The sequence below is a fragment of the Ambystoma mexicanum genome, chromosome 5p (assembly GCF_040938575.1).
Source record: "Ambystoma mexicanum isolate Mex_15411 chromosome 5p, UKY_AmexF1_1, whole genome shotgun sequence".
Classification (NCBI taxonomy): Eukaryota; Metazoa; Chordata; class Amphibia; order Caudata; family Ambystomatidae; genus Ambystoma; species Ambystoma mexicanum.
In genome coordinates this window covers 972,173,806-972,194,396 of record NC_090930.1, presented here as the reverse complement: position 1 = coordinate 972,194,396, position 20,591 = coordinate 972,173,806, and positions in this window count along the sequence as shown.

The following is a 20,591-nucleotide window of genomic DNA, read 5'->3' as shown; positions in this document are numbered from 1 at the left end:
TACGCAATCAGATGGCAGAATAGAGCACTGCTTTACCAAAGGCCATATCTTGACACTGGAAAGTATCCAGGGAGTAATTCTTGACAAAGGTGTGGCTGGAAGACCACGTTGCAGCATCACAAATGTTTTTAACAGGAACTCCCCATTGTAGGGCTGAGGATGTAGCCATGCCACTGGTGGAGTGAGCCTGCAAACCCTCAGGAGGGTCCTTGCGAGCCAAACCGTAACATTCAGCAATGGTGAGGATAATCCACCTGGACAAGGTCCGTTTGAGAACAGCCTGGCCCAATCAGTGCCCAGTGTATCCCACAAAATGTTGGTTGTCCACTCCGACCCTGGACATCCTAGAAATATATCAAAGCTCTCCTACGGTCCAACCTATGGAGTCTCTCCTCTTCCTTACTAGGATGAGGAGGAGGATAGAAAGCAGGAAGGACCACCTTCCGGCTCAAATGAAACTCAGACACTACCTTAGGTAGTAAGGAAGGACGTACCCTCAGTACAACCCTATCCCCTTGGAACACAGTAAAGGATGGCTTAGACGAAAGTGCCTGCAACTCGCTCACTCTGCGAGCAGATGTAACTGCAATCAAGAAAACTGTCTTGAAGGTCAACAGTCTCACAGGACAAGAGTGCAAAGGTTCAAACGGAGCACACATCAAGAATTTCAAGACTAGATTCAAACCGGCACCTGAAAAGGGGACGGTTGGAACACATTCATGAGCCCTTTTAGAAACTGGGCAATCAAAGGAATCTTAAAATAAGAACATTCCTCAGACGAGCACTTGAAAATAGACAGCGCTGCCAGGTAAGCTTTAATGAAGACCCTTGTGGGCCAAAGAAAGCAAGAATGAAAGAACCATTGGAATGGAACACTGAAAAAGACAGACATTGTTTCCTGTGCAACAGTCGCAAAACCTACGCCAACTGCAACACTACAGGGATTTGGTTGCCGAATGCCTGGCCGAAAACAACACCTCCATCACGTCATCCGGGAGGTCCCAATCCTTATATCTCAACCATTCCGAAACCATGCATGAATGCTTGAAGGTTGACAGTCTTGACCTCTGGATGTAGAACCCGACCTCTCTCGCGTGAGAGAAAATCCTCTCTGTGGGGAAGACGGCATGGAGTACAGATGGACATTTCTAGAAGGCTCGGGTACCACGCTCTCCTGGCCCAATCCAAAGCAATTAGGATAATGTGGGACCCGAACCTCTGCAACCTCCTTAGAACCTGAGGAATGACGGGGACCAAAGTAAATGCGTACAGAAGTGGGAATGACCAATCCATGATGAACGCGTCCCCTTAAGCTCCTCGCGGAGGAAATTCCCTGGAGCAATATGGCGTGTACTTCCGGGTGCAAACAAATCCACTTTAGGGGTTCCCCAAAGGGCAAAGATCTCCTGAAGGACTTCCTGAGATAACTCCGACTTATGGGAGACTGCGCTCTGCCTGCTTTGAGCGTCTGCCGCCGCATTCTCCTCTTCGGCCAGATGAACTGCCGAGAGTGAGAGTCCTTGCTGTATTGCCCAGAACCAGAGCTGCATCGCCTCGCTACACAGCGAGAGCGACCCTACACCCCCCTTTTTGTTGAGGTAATGCATGGACACTATGTTGTCCGTCATGATCAGGACACTCTTCCTGCGTACAAATGGGAGAAAAGCTTTGAGGGCTAACCTGATGGCCCTCAGCTCCAAAAGATTTGTGTGAAGTCTGTACTCCAACAGAGACCAACGACTGCTGGTGGTCAGCTAGTTGGTGTGAGCTCCCCATCCTGGGAGGGAAGCATCCGTCACTACCGTCACCTCCAGCCACGGTTGCCAAAACGGCTCTCCCTTCATCAGATTCACTTTGCTGGCCCACCACAGAAGATCCTGTGAGATAGTGAGCGGAATCTGCAGAAGACCTGACATCTTGCCTGAGAGCCAATTGACAGGATGTCATCCGCAGTCTGGCCTCTGGCACCAGAAAAATGTCAGATGCCATGAAGCCGAGCAACCTTAAGAATTCGAAAGCCGGGAAATTCTGGTCATGTTGAAACTTGTCGACCATCTGGCCAATGTGATGAGCCCTCACCTTGGGTGGTGAGCACTTCCAAGGATGTGTCCAACACAGCCCTGATGTACTGGAGCTGTTGGGAAGGTGTCATATGACTTCTTGAAATTGAGAGAGAAGCCCAGCTTAACACAAAGTATTAAGACTATACCTTTGCAAGTTGTGTCTTCTCACCAATAGACTAAAGGAGAAAACGGCAAGGAAAACGACGATCAACGTAAGCCACAGCTAACTCCTGGGAGACTGGATCTTTATTCATACCTTTGTGCGTCATTGGAATGAGAGGCGGTTCCATGGGCCTCCCTGCTTTATATACATAACTCTGACTGCTATGAAGGTGGAAGGCAAGGAGAAGTGGATTCACCTTAGTGACGCCCGAAGGAATACCTGTACAAGAGCAAGCACAATGTTAAGTAGGCCCTAGGGGTCCACCATTCATTCCAGTGAAAAGGGGGATGCGAACAAACATCTGGGACTTGAATTTCTTTGTTTAGGAAAAAGAGAAAATATTTAGATTCATAAAGTGTGTTCAAATAAGTATTTTTAGGGTCCTTACGGTTCTTTTGTCATGTCTGAAGATGGTAACAAGTGTAAATATAGAAGGTTCAAATATATCTAGTTTTATGGAACTTGAACATTTATTGTTGAGAGAAAAAAGAAGTTATGTATTTTTTTTTTTAAATAACTAGGACGATAAACTAGATCCCACAATGTCACGCTCACCTGAATCTCCGCAGGAGCGATGGATTCCTTCGACCTCGCCTTGCTCTCCCCTCACCCGGAGTTCTGCTCTCTCACCCTTCACCTAGGGTTCTACCTCTTGGTTTGGAAAGGGGGGCTCTCCGCCCTGCCTCTGCAGGGGCGCTATGGTGCGGGACCAGTTGGCTGTCGCGCTGACTGGATGCTGAATTTGCTGGTTGCTGTAGTGGTGCCGCTGAGAAGAAAGCACCGCCGCTTACTTGGTTAGAGGAGTTCTGAAGCTCCTGAAAAATGTTCCAGGGCCAGTTACTTCATTGGGCCATTCGTGCTGCTTGGATCAGGTAAGTGCTATATGTCCTCGAAATCCCAGTTCCTTCACTGGGTTCTAGCACGAGCAAGTACAGGTTTGAAATGCCTGTGGAGGGTTTTTGCAAACTGAGTGTCTTTAAGTTCTAACCTGTCTTTCCTTTGTGTTTTCTCTTTGCAGATTGCCAAAATACCTCAAAAATCCGGAAACCTTTGCCCAGGAGACGAGCAGAAGTGGCTTGTAGGCCCTCAAGTGGAAGATGAAGTCGCAGACACCACCGGACCGCCGCTAGACGGTGAGTAGAAAAACTGCTGCTTTACTAATGCTGCTGTTCTTCTCTTTACAGGTGCAGTGTCCGTAGTGAAGATTATGCCCAGCCAGGCGCCGTAACTGTAGAAAGCTGTGGAAGACTCCGGAGACTGGAACCAGGTAAGCGTGTGCTCGAAGCTACAGAAAGAGCACGAAGCATGGATTGCTCATTGGGCATAGCTTTTATAGAGAGCCACGCCGAAGACTAGAGTGTTCAACTTAGTTCTGGGCTGGCACAAAAGGATCCATACTAGTGGAAACAGGAAGTCTCATGTTACTCTATGGGAGAAGGGAGTACCAATGGATGAAATGGATATTAACCCTATCCTTGCTCACCATGCTCTCACCCACAGTGCTCCTGCCTGTTTTCCCTTCTTGCCATCATGAATTGAATATGAAGGTGACTTGGTAGTGCTAGCTAAGACAGTGCCCATGACAGTCCTCCCCCTCAAGGCCCCTCTCAAAGGTGTGCTTCCTGGACCAGGCTTGGTGGGATTGTTTCGATGGAATTTGAGTAGTAACCAAGGGGCATGAAAGTTCTCGCTTGGCTCCCATGACCTATCTTGGGGCCCATATCCCTTCCAATCCACTAAGTAATACAGGGTGTTTCGAACTATTTTGGAATCCAGTATTTGCTTGACTTCGTACTCTGGTTCCTCCCCTTTGATTTCTATTGGGGCTGGTGGAGCTAGTGTTTTAGTCCCAGGGTGTACAGGTTTCAATAAGGAAACATGAAACACCGGGTGTATGCGCATTTGTGGAGGTAGAGTCAACCTCATGGCAACAGGAGTAACTACGCTTTCAATTGTGAACGGGGCTAAGAACTTGGGTTGGAATTTCCTGGCCCCTTTTAATGCTATATATTTAGATGCAAGCCATACTGAATCTCCTGCCTGATAGTTTGGGGCCTCTTGTCGGTGACAGTCAGCATACCTCTTTTGTGTAGCCTTGGCTGTCTCAAGATGTTCTACTGCATCTTTGTTTGCTTGGGAGATTCTTTTGTTTAAGGTCTCAATGGCTGGCATTTCGATGGCTTTTGGTGGGTCGTATGTTGAAATTCTTGGGTTGCGGCCATAAAGAGTGTAAAATGGCGTCATGCGTGTGGAGGTGTGTATTGAATTATTGTATGCGTATTCGGCCAAGAGCTCCTCCCAAGAGAGTTCTGTCTGTTGTAATAGACAACAGAGGTATTGCTCCAGAGTTTGGTTTGTACGCTCCGTTTGACCGTCTGTTTGTGGATGGTGACTGGTGGACAACTGGATTTCTATTCCGGCCAGAGAGCAACAATGCTTCCAGAATCGTGACACAAACTGGCTTACTCTGTCGGAGATTAATATGGATGGAAACCCATGTAACTTCACAATGTTATTGAGAAATACCCGAGCCAAGACTTGAGCAGACGGAATGCCTTTTAAGGCAATGAAATGGGCCATCTTGGTGAATAAATCTACCACCACAAGGATGGTGTTAAATCCGGAACTGGGAGGTAAGTCTGTGACAAAGTTCATTGAGGCTGTGTGCCAAGGTGTGGGTGGTATTGCCAGTGGTTGCAGTAAGCCGGCAGGTTTTTGCCTTGAGGCCGTGTTTTGTGCACATGTTCCGCATGAGTTGACAAAATTGAGGGTATCTTGTCGCCAAGTTGGCCATCAGTAGGATCTTTCAATCTTTTCAGCGGTCTTTGCCACCCCAGGGTGACCTTCAATTGTTGAATTGTGGTAATTGGCGAGTATTTCTTCCTGCAGAGTACGTGTTGGGAGGTAGAGACGATCTCAGTAATATGGTAGACCGTTCTTGATGGAAAAGTTGACCCCTTTTTCTTCCCATGTTCACAATTCCTTTATGGACAGGCTGTCCTTTATCTTCTGCTTGAATGCCTCCCATGAAGAATCATCTCCACACAAACCTAAGATCTTGTCTCCCGGGATGATGTCCACGGGATCAGGAGTTCTGTAAGCTTGTTCCCCTTTACCAATGGGCAATAAAGCGTCTGCCTTTCCATTTTTTACTCCAGGCCGGTAAGTGATCACAAAATCATATTCTGATAGGAACAGAGCCCAGCGAAGCCGTCGAGGTGATTGTGCTTTAGCCGAACGTAAGTACTGAAGATTTTGATGGTTGTTATTATGGTAATAGTATGCTTGGTTCAGAGTAAATAATGCCTCCATTCTTTGAGGGCCTCTTTAATCGCAAACAGTTCTTTATCCGTAACTGCATAATTCAGTTCTGCTGGTGAGAATTTCTTCGACCAGAAAGCCACGGGGTGTAGATGGACAGTGTCAGGATTCCGCTGGGTAAGACCACTCCCATGGCTACACTTGAAGGATCAGTCTCGACGATATAAGGGAGGTCTGGTTGTGGATGTTGTAATACTGGGGCAGATGTGAACCTGCTCTTTAGAGCACAAAAGGCCTCTTCAGCTACGGGGGTCCATTTGAATTTTCAGTGCTTGCGTAAAATGGTAGTAATAGGATGCACTAAATGCGAAAATCCTGGTATGAAGTGTCGGTAGAAGTTCGCAAAACCCAGAAAGCGCTGCACTCCCTTTAGAGACAAGGGTGGATTTCCTCCACTTTCCTGTTGTCCATTCGGATCCCTTGTGGTGACAACACGAATCCTAAAAACTCAACTTCGGTGATATTGAAGGAGCACTTTTGCAGCTTGGCATAGAGGTCGTTTTTGCGTAACTTGTGGAGAACTGCCCGTACATCCGATACATCTTGTACGGTAGCCGAGTAAATAAGGATGTCATCTGTGTACACTAAGGCACATACGTCTAGCAGTTCTCGCAGGACATCATTCATGAAGTGTTGGAATGCAGCTGGAGAATTACATAGCCCAAACGGCATTACCTGATGCTCGTAGAGGCCGTACCTGGTGCGGAACGCGGTCTTCCATTCATCACCCTCCTTTACACGCACCAGGTGATAGGCCCCTCGAAGATCCAGTTTCGTAAACACTTGCGCTTGTCGCACTTGATCGAGCAACACAGGTATTAGAGATAACGGGTACCGGTTCTTCACCGTGTCCTGGTTCAACGTGCGATAATCGATGCACATACTTAGATCCCCCTCCTTCTTTGGGACGAAGAAGAGGGGGGAAGCCGCGGGGGATTTGGAATGGTGGATGAAACCATTTGCGAGGTATTGGTCCAAGTAGGCTTTTAGATGGGTTTTTTCCCCTTCCGTCAGGGCATATATGCGGCTACACGGGACCTTTGCTCCCGGTACCAGGTCTATCTGGCAGTCGTAAGAACGATGCGGGGGCAGAACATTGGCTTGTTCTTTGGCAAATACGTCTCGGAAGTCCTGGTATTCTAGGGGTAAAACTCCCAACATCCCCAGCACTTGGACTGTCTTCTGAGATGCGGATATAGGTTGGTCCGGCATCCAAGCTGACTTGTAAAAGTGTCTGCAGTCCCTGGGGAAGGTTAACGACCTACTACGCCAATCTATGAGCGGGTTGTGTTTCTCAAGCCAAGGAATGCCAAGGATCATCTGGAATTGTGGAGCCGAAATCAGATCAAATGAGATTTCTTCCTTATGCCCGTCTTGGCAGAGCATTATGACCTTTGCAGTACAACGGATAACCAGGCCTGATAGTAGCTGAGTTCCGTCGACAGCGGTTACATTGTCTACAATTTCCTTTGCACAAGTTGGTAAACCGATCCTGTCGGCAGTCTCCAAGTCCAAATAATTTCCAATGGCTCCACTATCCACGAAAGCTTCAAGGGCGTGTAACCTGGAGGGTTGGCGTTGGTCCACTATGGTCACCAGGATGATAAAGTGGGCGGTCAAGGGAGTCTTAGATGCGCTCGACAAACCAACCTCTATGTTTGCCGGGCGTTGGAGTTTTCCGCCTCGGTTGCTTCCTTTCCTCCCTCCATAGCCCCAACAGTCTTCCGGGGCGCTTTAGCCGGGCAATTACGAAGGAAAAGACCGGATTGTCCACATTACAAACATAGCTGCTCTTGCCACCTTCTGTCACGTTCCGCCTTGGTAAGCGGACCACGAACTCCCCTCAACTGCATGGGTTCAGGATGTACTTCCGTGGGCTAGTGAACCGGCGTCTCCTTGGGCCGCATGTAGAATGCCCTACTCTCAGAGCGTGAGCGATCGGCTCTCCGGGTTTGCAAACGGTGATCGGGCTGGAGTGCTAGGTCAATGTATTCTGCGCACCCATCGGGGGGATTAACCACTTGTGCCAGGACGTCTTTAAGTTCTCCCCGTAGACCTCGGTAGAAAAGAGTTGTTCTTCGGGCCAGTTTGTTTCGGCTACCAGATGATTAAAGGTTGCTACATAAGCCAAACGATCCTGATTTCCTTGCCACAGGGATAACAGCTCGTTATCCAAGGCCTGTCCTTGTGTGCTGCAGGTGAAAAGCTTTTCCAATTCACGCTGGAAGCCGGCAAAATTCTGAAGCCAAGGGTCGTCCCTATCGACTAACGGCACGGACCAATCCGCGGCATGTCCCACCCTCCTCCCCCCCCCTAAGTATGACAACACAAAGGCCACTTTTGACTGATCAGTGGGAAGCAGCCCTGGTTTGCACAGGAAATGTAGACAACACTGATTCATAGAAGTACTGAACTTTTTGGACTACCCCAAGAACTTCTCCGGGGGCGCGAGTGGTATGTTGCCAGGAAGGACTACTTGTACTGGTGCTGCTATGGGTTGGGATGGTGTAGTTGGCGTAGCCGTGGCTCCCCCTGGTAATGGAGCCATACCCGCTTGAGTCTGTAGTAACTGGGGAGCAATCTCATCCGTTTTGTTTCTGTTCACTGCCAGTTCACGCCTCAAGGCGTTTGTCTCAGAACAAGCTGCATGCACCTCAGCCCTCAAATCCCCCAATAACTGACAGTTGATCTACCTCTGAGGTCTCCATCGCTCAGGCGGAGGTGTTTTAAAGTAGGCTTTGTATTCTGTCACGCTGACCTGAATCTCCGCAGGAGCGATGGATTCCTTCGACCTCTGTCTTGCTCTCCCTACACCCGGAGTTCTGCTCTCTCACCCTTCACCTGGGGTTCTACCTCTTCGTTTGGAAGGGGGGCTCTCAGTCCTGCCTCTGCAGGGGCGCTATGGTGCGGGACCAGTTCACTGTCACGCTGACTGGATGCTGAATTTGCTGTGGTGGTGCCGCTGAGAAGAAAGCGCCGCTGCTTACTTGGTTACAGGAGTTCTGAAGCTCCCGATTAATGTCCCAGGGCCAGTTACTTCACTGAGCCCTTAGTGCTGCTTGGATCAGGTAAGTGCTATATGTCCTTGGAATCCCAGTTCCTTTATTGGGTTCCAGCATGAGCAAGTACAGGTTTGAGAGGTCTATGGAGGGTTTTTGCAAACTGAGTGTCTTTAAGTTCTAACCTGTCTTTCCTTTGTGTTTTCTCTTTGCAGATTGCCAAAATACCTCGTTGGAAGAAAATCCGGAAACCTTTGCTGAGAAGAAGTGGCTTGTAGGCCCGCAAGTGGAAGATTAAGTCGCAGACACCACCGGACCGCCGCTAGACGGTGAGTAGAAAAACTGCCACTTTACTAATGCCACTGTTCTCTTTACAGGTGCGGTGTCCGTAGCGAAGATGATGCCCAGCCAGGTGCCGGAACTGTAGAAAGCCGTGGAAGACTCCGGAGACTGGAACCAGGTAAGCGTGTGCTCGAAGCTACAGAAAGCACACGAAGCATGGATTACTCATTGGGCGTGGCTTTTATAGAGAGCCACGCCCGAAGACTAGAGTGTTCAACTTAGTCCCGGGATGGCACAAAAGGATCAATACTAGTGGAAACAGGAAGTCTCATGTTACTCTACGGGAGAAGGGAGTACCAATGGATGAAATGGATATTAACCCTATCCTTGCTCGCCATGCTCTCACCCACAGTGCTCCTGCCTGTTTTCCCTTCTTGCCATCATGAATTGAATATGAAGGTGACTTGGTAGTGCTAGCTAAGCCAGTGCCCATGACACACAACAAATACACATGATTCTGCAGTGAATAATGTCTGTTATAGCCATATGAGGAAGGTTGGGAGAGAGAGCGATCAGGAGGATATTGCTACATCTGCTCTCTCATTCCCTTGCGTCTGGTGTCCCAAGGCTGTTTATCCAGTACAAAGTAGAGGTAGCATTTGTGCAGGGTTTGATGGCAGTTTAAAGGGAAGTCAGTTACATCATCAATCATACCCAATGATGAAGAATGTATAGTTGCCGATTGTAAAGAGCAGAAAACCATACGGTGTATCCAAAGAGCCCAATTGAGTATAGAAGGGGCTATGTCTTCTAAAAATAGACTGGGGCAAGGGGTGAAGAGCTGCAGAGCTGGAGGAATGAGGGGATTCTCAGAAGAAGGGGTGACACGAATAAACCAAGAATGTGGGCCTGTGTGGCTAATTTATTTGTCGCATCTGACTTTGTTCAAAGAGCCAGAAAAACATGTTGAGATACAGACACTTATCCATTTTTCTATGTGTTTTAAGGGCAATGGCATGGTGCCCAGTGGGTCAAATGGGAACTGAAGCTGCACGCTTCGCATCGCTGATCTGGCTGTAGGTATGGCTGCCCTTCTGGGCCCAAGCATCGAACGCCTATAGGCAGTTTCCTCCAGCCTGGAGAGGTGTGTGCAGTTTCTCTATACTCCACGTGCCATTGCTCATCCCTGAGGGGCACCTAGTCCTAGTCCGTCCAGTCCCCAAAGCTACATCTGTGCCCCCTTTATCCCATGTGCCCCTTGCATCCTCTTCATCAACATATATGGACAATCCAATGACTTTGTTTGACGAGAAGCAGGAACTATTGCAATGGGCCAGACACTCAAATCACTTCTCAGAGGCATCATCAAAAGCTTTAATGGACATTCCTAATCAGTATCGGCTGTTTAGTCATACCAAAACTTTCTTTGCCTCTCTATTGGCTCCAGGCTACCAGATATGAACTTCTACTGTTTGTCAATGACTCGGAGTCAGCATTTAATGGCATTAAGGAAGTAGTCACAGGCCCCGAGGCTTAGGATGTTGCCAAATCGTTATCCTCGACCTCCTGACAGCAATGGAGGTGGGCATATCTCAAAACATTGGGAGTACTTGTTGCACATGTGTGCCTCCCAATGACTCAGAGAATGGTACTGTCACTATTGCTGCCTTGCAAACTCAAAGTGATCATGGAAAATAAGACAGGTATTACAATTGATACACAAGTAGACTCACTTTTTTCCTGTGTGCCATCTTGGATGAGCCTCTCTGTGAAGATCCTTCCTATTTTTGTCTTTTTTCTTATTGTTTTTTGCTTGTCAAATGCTCTTACAATGTTGTTCTGTTCAGGTACCGAAAGTAGCTGCTATGAGGATTGTGACACTTTGCAAAGCTAGAGTAACTACCATTTCATCTCTCATGATTACTCAGACTGAAGCTGTTGTGTCCTCCACCAAGTTGTGATGATTGTGTGGAGCAGTGGACAGATTGTGGAAGTGGTAGGGGACAAGTTGGGTTTGTTCAGCGGCGTATACCCATATTGGGACCGGTTTTAAAGGCGATTGTAGGGTTATTTCCCAAGATGATGATTATGATTTGCTTGTTAAAGTATTAAAGGGGGGAATGTTGGGGTGCTCAGCCAAGTTTCCCACAAGAGGGGTTTTTGTTACACATGCCATATTTGTAACTGGGAGTGAAGCGAACTGGGCGCTATGTTACAATTTCATATGTATCCACTGTAGCTAATTATGGATGAGATATTACTTGACTGTTACTTTTTGTTTAGATTTGATACATATCACAATTGCACGCGTGCAGAAAGATAAAATGCTCAAAGCACTGTTAGGCAGAATCATATGCAGTACCCTTTGGGAACACCACACACAATTAAGACTACAAGGGCAAGTACAAAATCACCTTTGGTACAAGCCTGTACTACACAGTAAAGTGGTAGTGATGGCTGAGCAGCCAGACTTATCTCAAGAGTAAAGTGAGCATTATCAGAAGTTATACAAAGGACAGCAATTACTATGGTTCAAACAAACACTGATTCAAGTTTTCTGAGTAAAAGAATATACATTTATTTACACAATCAGTTATAAAACAGTTCACGAGTATAAAGCAGCAGAAAATCACAATCTTAATGCACTACACACCACGCAATAAATTCTGGACAAGTTAAGCTCAAAAATGAAGTGTGAGCAAAATGGCACTCCAGCAATTTAAAAGGGAGGAAAAGACAAGGTTATCAAAAATCAACAACACCAACAAGTGATAAGCAGGGCAATCTAGAAAAGGCTTACTACAACTAGGATTCAAATCAATAGGCCTGGGCAATGTTAATGGTACAGAGTCTTTGCAGAGCATCACACAGTTCAGAGTAGTTTGCGGTTAAGTCTTTGCCAAGAGTTCAAAACGAATTTGGTGGGAAGAAAAGTTATTCAAAGGAGTAGAGAAGGACAAACCTTCTGAGAGGCGAAAGATTTAAAACACTTTCACCGCAGTCAGACGGCATGAACGACTGGATTTGCACAGTACCTTAACAGAAGAAGAATGCTGTAGCTGAGGCAGAAGTTCCTGGCCGTTCCTGCAGCCTCACGGTTCCTGAAGCGATTGTCGTACTGACAAGAAGGAGGAAGACTGGAGGGTCCTGCATTGCCCAGGGAAGAAGCCAGGAGCGGAGCAAAACGTCGAATAAAAGGTGCGCTCCTTAAAACCCAAACAGACTACTCTCCACCTGGCTATCCGGTTCACTGCAGCGATGCACAGCAAATTCGACCAGGAAGAGGACCGCTGTCTGGTGTTTGGCTAGCTAGTTGGTCCCACCAGGCTCAAGGGAAGAAGATTCCTTGCAGATGATCTCTGTCGTCGAAGTTCGGGTGATTCAGACCTGCAGCAGGGCTTCACCGAGATGTCCAGTAGTTGCAGCCGTCATCTTCCTTCAGCTTCTCCTCGGGTTTTTCGATCCAGTGGCAACTTTGCCTTCCAAGTCTCAGAGACCTGATTTTTATGCAGTTTGCCCCCATTCACATAGCCTGGCTGTCAATCACACAGCAGGGTGGCTGTCCTGGCAGGACAGTCACCTAGCCAATCAAACTAGAGTGCGATGTGGATCTCCAAGAAGGCCCTGTGCAGGGGGCCTCAAACCCCTCCCTCACATCCTGTCCACCCAGACACTCAGGTGCCTAAAGAGGGCTTCTGTGCAGAAGCCTGCCAAAGGACAGCAAACAAAGGAACCAAACCTGGTTTGGCGCGCAGAGTAAAACACGAGAAAGACCTTTCTACTAAGAAATGGCGAATAAACCCAACCGGAACCAAATGAAAATAAAAGGCGTCTAGTGGGTTACAGTTTGAGGCTACCACCATAGCCTCTAACAGTACCCAAGGCTATTTTCATAGTCTGTGTTAAAATAAAAACGGTAGATACCACTGCCACCAACCAAATCGTAGCGAAAGGGGAACAAAATAATGTTCCATGAGAAACAGAAAAAACGGATAACTAGTAACCCTTCCAGTACTCTATTGGAAGATAGGTTGTACTGGGTCTGAGAATTGAAAAAGACTAGTAAAGTCAATGGCAACTTTACATGTTCTGGGAGACAGTAGTCAGTCCTAGAAAATTGAGTTTAAAGTGGGAAGTCTAAAAAGACAACCCTGTGTCACTGCACTAAAGGTGCTGTGTGACACAGTAAAAAGATGATGTCTATGGAGTGGGTGAGACTCCATAGTCCATGAGCAAAAATGTACAACACAGCAAAAACACATGTTAGAATGGGGAAAAAAGGCTCACACTCTTACCAGGTGAAAAATAAATCCTAGAAATCCAGCAAAGCTGCTGAGGGACTCAGTAGGTAAGGGAAATTAGCCATTCTGGAGAATTCTCCCTAACAAGCACTAAATAGAACATGAACACGATTCACACATGGGGAAACAGACGGGGAGGGTTTTAATACGCGTGCAACCAAGGGGCCGGTCCTGAAGAACCCCCTCTAAAGGAAAGATAGTATTTTTTAAACATACATGCACACTGAGAAAAACAAAAAGGGTATTTATGAATCTACATGCTTCTTTATAAACAGATCAAAACACAGTAGTCAGGGTTTGACTTTGAGGAACTACTTCTGCAGAGTTTCACAAGCCAGGGAATGGGTAAATAAGCAACTATGACCTTAGTGACAGTCAGCTCAGTTAAAGGAGCCGGGCATGGTTTTTATGGTCTGATAATATCGCAGAAAGCAGATGTAAACTCTTGAATGCATGAGAGCTTGTGAGAGGGTTTTCAGCTATTTGTTTTTGACCAGTAATAAACGTTGGGTGCAGCAATGCTTGAGGCTAAAGTAATCGACATCGAAGAGTTTCAATGATATTCTTGAAATGTTCCGTGTGTGATGAGATGCAGTTATTCAGATTAGAATGTTCCAATGGAGCCAGAGAGCCGGGACAGATGAGATAGCTAATGCTAGTTTAAAGAGAACCGGTTTACTCAGATTTCTTCAACATGCCGTGAAGAATCTATGCGAACCATGTGCAATCACAATTAAGGTTAAAGGGCTCAGGCCAGTTAATAGTAATGAAATAGGTTTGTGCACAAATGTTTACCTGTTTGATGAGGTCATGACGTACCACAAACAAGTCCCAAGAAGGGGTGTGCCATGAATACAACATGTAGATGGTAGTTAAGATAATGGCTACCAATGAGAATGTAGGAATTGGAGAAAGATTTTGAAGAGGTTTTTGTCCAATCACATGTGGGGGGTGGAGTGTAATAAAACATATGAGAGTGTTTTAACTGTTGAAAAATCGTATATAATGTGTCAATTTATGTGGTTCAGTGACACTTGGGTTAGTTTGACTCCATGGCGTCATCTAACTGCTCCCCGGATGTTTGACAATAAACTTGCTTTACATATAAAACGTGCACTTGCTTCTTAAGTGGTGGGTCTCTTTAGGTTAAGGTAATTAAAGACCCATTCATACAATTCCAGGTCTTTTGAAAGTAAATGTTCCATTAAGGTTCCAAGCTTTTCGTAACAAAAACAGTTCTACAAGATCATTGTGGGGCTAGGAGAATGACTCCCTTTGCCTAGCTGGTTCCCCAATGTTCCTTATAGTTTTCAACAAAACGTGTAGTTCCTTCAAGGAAGTCTCAACACATGTTTTCTTTATACTCTTTATCCTGCCCCCACTTGGATGACGAAGATGCTCCCTGGGTCCCTCTCGACCCTCCAGCACCACACTCGTGAGGAAGTGCACAGGGAATTGTTCAATGAAATGATGCACTACTTCATCTGCTTCTTCTTTTGACAGAAGAGAGCACAACAACAAGGATATTTCCTCATTATTTAAGAAAGGAACATTAACCCCAGGGATTTGAAAGGGCTCGACTCTTGACGGGGTCTGGTGTCGACCAATAGTAAGTTCAAAATGTCCTTTTGAAAGGTGATGTTTGGCTTTTGCTTTCAAGACCAGCCCCAATCTTATTCTGGTGTGTGTTGTAGGATTTCTGGTTTAGACGTGTTTTAGGGCGTTACTTTTTGCCAAACATTCTTCTTGAAAGTCCTCACAAACTCCATTCTCGTCAATGACACGCTCGAAAACCCCTCAAAGGGTTTCGGGTCTTCTGTCCACATTCAGCAAGATAACCCCCCCTCTAATGTTTTGGCGTGTAGGGTTTCACTTTCGAGGACAGAATTACTTCACAGAGGATGAGATGAGTGCCATCTCCTTATTATCTTCACAGTTTTTTACACTTGATTGTGTTTGTCCGTTTTCCAACAACTTTCTCAATTTCCCCCCTCGATTATAACGATTCCAGTTACCTGCTCTCGGCGTCGGGATGTCTCACTGGTTCTGCCAGGAATCTCGTGGCAGTATATAGATTCTCTCTGGCTGGGTGCTCGTCTCCGAGGCCCTGTAGTGCTTACTGTTCTTGTAAGGAAAAAGGGACTGATAGCCTTGAAATGTCATGCTAAAAGTGTTTGGTGCCAAAATAGATGAAAAACTACAATCCCTGTGATCCTTTGGGGAGCAGTTGGTCTGGAATGAGGCAGGTGCAGCCAACTGCGATTTAAGAACTTCCTCGGCCCGTGCTGCCTGTTGGTGGTTGTTGGCGTGGCAGGCACGGGCCGTAGGAAGCAGGTGTGTGAATATGCATGTGGAGGTACCCCTTCACACAGGACTCCGGCCAGGCGGTGAATTTGCCAGAATTCAGGCACGGTGGTAAAAACGCTGCATTACAAGCAGCCTCTCCATACCTCTAGTGGAAGGAGCTGGAGCATGGCAGGAGACCATACAACGCTGGAGTATTACTGACTGGAGAGGAGCCGACGATCCCCCCCCCTCCCCCCAGGCTTCAGTTAAGTGCCTGACAGAACGTATTGTTACATGAGAGTGAGTTTTTTTCTTTGCTGGGTGCCGACCACACTGTTTTGAGAATCCTTGCCCGAACAATACACGACAGCGGTTATTCTCGGGGTATTCAACCCACAGATGGTTTTCTGTCTCAAGCAATCCGAACTTCTGTTAGGCGGACCGCCGTGTCCTCGGAACGCTAAATACGCTCAGAGAGTGTGGGGGCAGTGTGAACAATGCATGTCGTGAAGTAACACTATGTTTGTGGCTGCTGATTTGTCCATTTCATGTTTTGTACCATGTCATTATGTTTCAAGCCAAGTGTTATGTCTGACCATGTTCAGGTGACGCATTAAGGAGGACAAAGGTGCACTCAGGAGCCATTACTAATTAAGAAGTACAGCACCAGTATATTTGTTCACATGTGTATGTTGTCACAGTATCATGGTTTCATTTCATATGTGCTTATGTTTGTTGCTTTTTAAGGCATGTCTATGAATGCAAGGTAGAGGAGCCTGTACTCTAAATAAGAAGTTTACTGACTAACTAGGAACTTAGGGTGCATGACAGGTTATGTTACAAGGTTTGGTCAGGTTGTTTATCCCAATACCTTTTCCTGGTGACCCTAACGCCCCCTACCTATCCACAACTTCTCCCTAAACGTTTCTCCCATGGGCTGCCTCGTGGTGCCTGTATGTACTAAAATCAGGACCCCGTGCCAACCAAGGTGGAAGGGGTCAACTACATTTGGCTTCCGTGGCTAGGAGTTGTTTGATACTCCAGGGGTGTGACAATTCTGATGTGGGTAGCAGACTCTGTCCCTTCTGTACCGGTCAGGCATACACCACCACTCGGGATTTCCCAGGCTCATTTTGTTTCCCTTGCAACAGGTCTGTGGTGGCGATCTTGGTGTTGTTGGACCGCACCGTCCACCCACTTAAAGGCCACGTCACCATAATATACTCTTCGTCCTTCCATTGAGCCGGCTCTCTGACAAATGGTAAGATGCCTTTGGGGAGTCTCACCAATGATATCTGCTTCTTTTGCTGGGGCGTTGTATCGACTCTTCTGTCTCAGTCTTACTTTCATCCACCAGCCCCCAAATTCCGCTTTTGTAATGTTTGGCGTTCTGCCGCTAAGTGGGACGCCTTCTCCAGTCTCTACTTCTGCTTCTACTGCTACCAACACTGGCCTGAGAGACGTCCTTGTGAATTCCCTTGAACCACACCCCCTACGTTTCTCTCGTGAGTTGCTCGCTTCTTCCTGCTGCTGAGCTCTCAATCCCTCTCTCGATCTCAGCCTCCATCTCGGCCTCAATGTCATCTGTGGTTTCCTCTAATCCTTATTCTCATTCTCGGTTTCTGATGTCTTGATATAGTGGGATCTGCCCTAGCATAACACCAGCTTCACAGACTACAGCTGGTTGAGCATTTTCCCCACCTAACTGTAGTATGTGCAGGTTCATTCCGGTCCCGGTACTTATATTAAGATGATCCAATCTTGTACAAAAACCAGTGGTCGAAGTGTACGAAAATAAGTAGTGGAACTGTTTCCTGCTGGCCTGCACCCACTCCTCAGAAACCCCATCACCATGCCCCCTCCCACACACAATACAAACCCCCAAACACATGCACCTGCTCTTTAAGGGAACGTTCAACTTCTTCCTACACTTATTTTAAAATGAAACCATTACGGAATGGTATCTTTTTTAAATAAAAGTATAGGAACAGTAAAACAATTTAGAAAAGTAGGGGAGCACCGCTCCCAACCGCACCCGCTCACTTCACCCACTGACAAAAACACATACGGCCTCATTACGATACTGGTGGTAGCCGTGCCGGTAAAACAGGCATGGCTGCCGCTGGTATACATTTTTTTCCGGCATCCACAAATGGGCAATTACAGGGTCATTACAGCCTTGCCGGACTTGGTACTTGCCCGTTCACAGGCGCCGGAAAGAAAATGTCCCCCATTCCCATTGAGCCCTATAGGGCTCAATGGGAATGGGGAGGTTGGATGCACCAGCACCATTCAGAATGGTGCCGATGCATCAGACATGCTCTGCTCGCAGGTGCCGGTACACCCACCAGGTCAGACTAGGCGGGTGGGAAGGAACCCGCGAGTAGAACTCTTAGTTGGCCGGTCCGGTAACAATGGTAATGGTAGCTTACCGGTACCGTTGTTACCAGACTGGCAAACCTATGAGACCAATGATCTCAGATACGAGCCCAGGTAAGGAAGATCTAGGTGATGCTAGTACCTAACTGGGGTCAGGATTTAAAGGGGCCGGTTCCTCTACTTGCATCCTTGTCCCCAGGAAGGGATCTCCTCTCCATGAGGTCCTCCTGCAGATTTCCACCCCTAGGGGGACTATAGGCTAGCAGCCACACCTCCCTAGCCTCTTGGAAAGGGTCTCCCCCCTGGGGAAAAGTGACGCCATGTAACGGATTGTCACAACTGGCATAATACTAGCATACATTGTGGGCAAAGCCATCATGAAAATGTGTTGGGAAATGATCCTGCGTACTGTTGGTAACCTCTCCGCTATTAGAGTTTTCCCCCATATCACCCAACAAAACTGATTGTAAATTGTAGGGCTCTGTATCAAATTAATCACAAAAAATGTGCTGTAAAATTCGCCATTTTAACCCAACAATGTAAAAACTATTTATGGGTGGACCCTCTGCAATGCGATGAAGATGGATTTCCAAAATCCAACCTGAGGGGAGGATTTTGGGAGGCCACCATATTATCGTGAAAAGGCCACAGAGGTTAGTCAACCCAATCAAGGTAAGGTAGTACACTGGAAAGGCTAAGTCTCAGGAATTGTGTGAGAGAGGTCTAAGGCTATGATGAGTCCACACAGAGTAACACCAATAATTCCAGTTAGAAAGATAAGTATAAAAAATACAATCGTTTGTTGGGCCTTTACAATGCACACTAAGCAAGTAAAACCTTTATTGAACTACTGTCACACTATAAAACAGATCTATACATTCACACTTATGCAAAATGGAATAGCATGTGATTCAATGACCAGTAAGTACTGAGATGCATTAGAAATAGAAGGACACATTAGAATATTCATAGAACAGCTTCCCTAACTCTTATAATGTCCAACCCTATAATGGTGTGGGGCCTTGTGCCCAAGTCACCAGTTCCAAAGTAGATACTTCACAAATCTGAAAGTTGGATAACATTCTGTTAAGGCCAATCACGCAATATCACTCCTTACGGTAGTCCTAGAAAGGGATACATGACCAGGCCGCCACAGACCGAAACCATTTAGGGACAGGACTTTATCCTATGGAGAACAGGGGAGGACAAACAGGTTTTTAAACTTTCCGCCCTGACTTTTCTCCAGAGATCAATTCTGCTGTTTCGGAATCCATTGGGGACGCGAGGAATGCCCAGGGATCGCGGATGCAAAGGTCACTTTCAGATGCAGGATTTAGTTCTTTGTTGGTCGCTGTGCTTGGAAATCTGTTCTAGGCGGCATCCAGTAGAACACCCAAATGAGTAAAGATGAAGAGTTCTGTGGGGAATGCCACCTCAGGACAATTCCAGGGATTTAATGAGTGTTGCAACGGGAGTCACCACGGTCAAGTGGCGACAGGCGATATTCAGTGGATGAAAAAAAATAGCACACCCAGCACAGCTTCATTTCATGCAAGAAGACTAAAAAAATCAGGAGCCTTATTCCTTAAGGGGAAGATCTTCCAAATTCCAAGAAAGCACTCGGAACAGCAATGGCTGCAGCGAGGTAGCCCACGAGCGGGCTTGTCAGTCCCACAGTTGGTCCAGGCACACTTCCAAACGGCTCGGAATGCATGTATTCTCAAGCAGGGGTCAAGACAGGTTGTTCCCATTAGTCCAGGGGTTGAAGCACCAACAAGGGTCTTTTTGAGATCAGGTGAGAGGAGCAGGCTTCACTGGGACAGCACTGGGAGTTGATGCTGGTCAGCTGCAGGGGCCGTCCTCCGGTCATTAGCGGGCTGAACTTCTTCAGAGAGATCTTGGCTCCAATGTTCTGTATAATGGCTGTGGGAACCCTCCTTTAATACAAGATTTGGGCTGGGAGCATGCCCAAGCCCACCAATTGTAAGGATCTGCCCCATTAAAACAAGCAGTGATTATCCAATCAGAGAGCCACAGCATCTGCCCCACAACAGACATTCAGGCACCAGGGATGTGGATTGGGACTAGAAAGCCCCAGCTCCCCTCTGGCCACACACACAAACCGCCCCTTAGCCCACGAAAGCCACAGCTTTCTCCGGGAAAGGGCATCCCATATAAGCCATATAAAGAATTTCCTGACCTGAGAAGGCAGTAAGAAGGACAAAGAACAAGTGAAAAACCTTGTGCCCTGGCTATCTTAGGGTTCCATCTTTAGTAACCAGTTGTGGCAAATGCAAAAGTGCACGAGTAAAATGTTTCAAAAAAGGTTTAAAAAGAAATTATCACTGCCATCAGCTTGTTTTAGGCACGTTGTGAAAGTAACCAAAAAGCCATTATATAAAGTTATATGAAAACAAAGCATCCAAACGTCACTTCACACTAAGGTGATGTGTACAATTGTAACAATACAAGAAATTTACAAAGAGACAGTCTCTCAGTACTGATCGTATTAGAAGGTTTTACTTGCCTCCAAAAAGTCAGGACAGGGTTTAAAACAAGCAAACAGACAGGGTGTCCCATACATGTCTATGGGAGGAAAGCAGCCAAAAAAAACCTTTCCTAACCAAACACCCACATGGTTGGTTCAGGCTAACTCTTTATGCTCGGTTGGTCAAGCAGATGTGGTAAATATGCATGCCCCTACAATAAAAAAATAAATCGAAGTGTCACCAGCAACCACATTGGGGAGAGGAGGTGGGGATAGGGGGTGGGGTTATTGTGCTAGCAGGCTGTAACC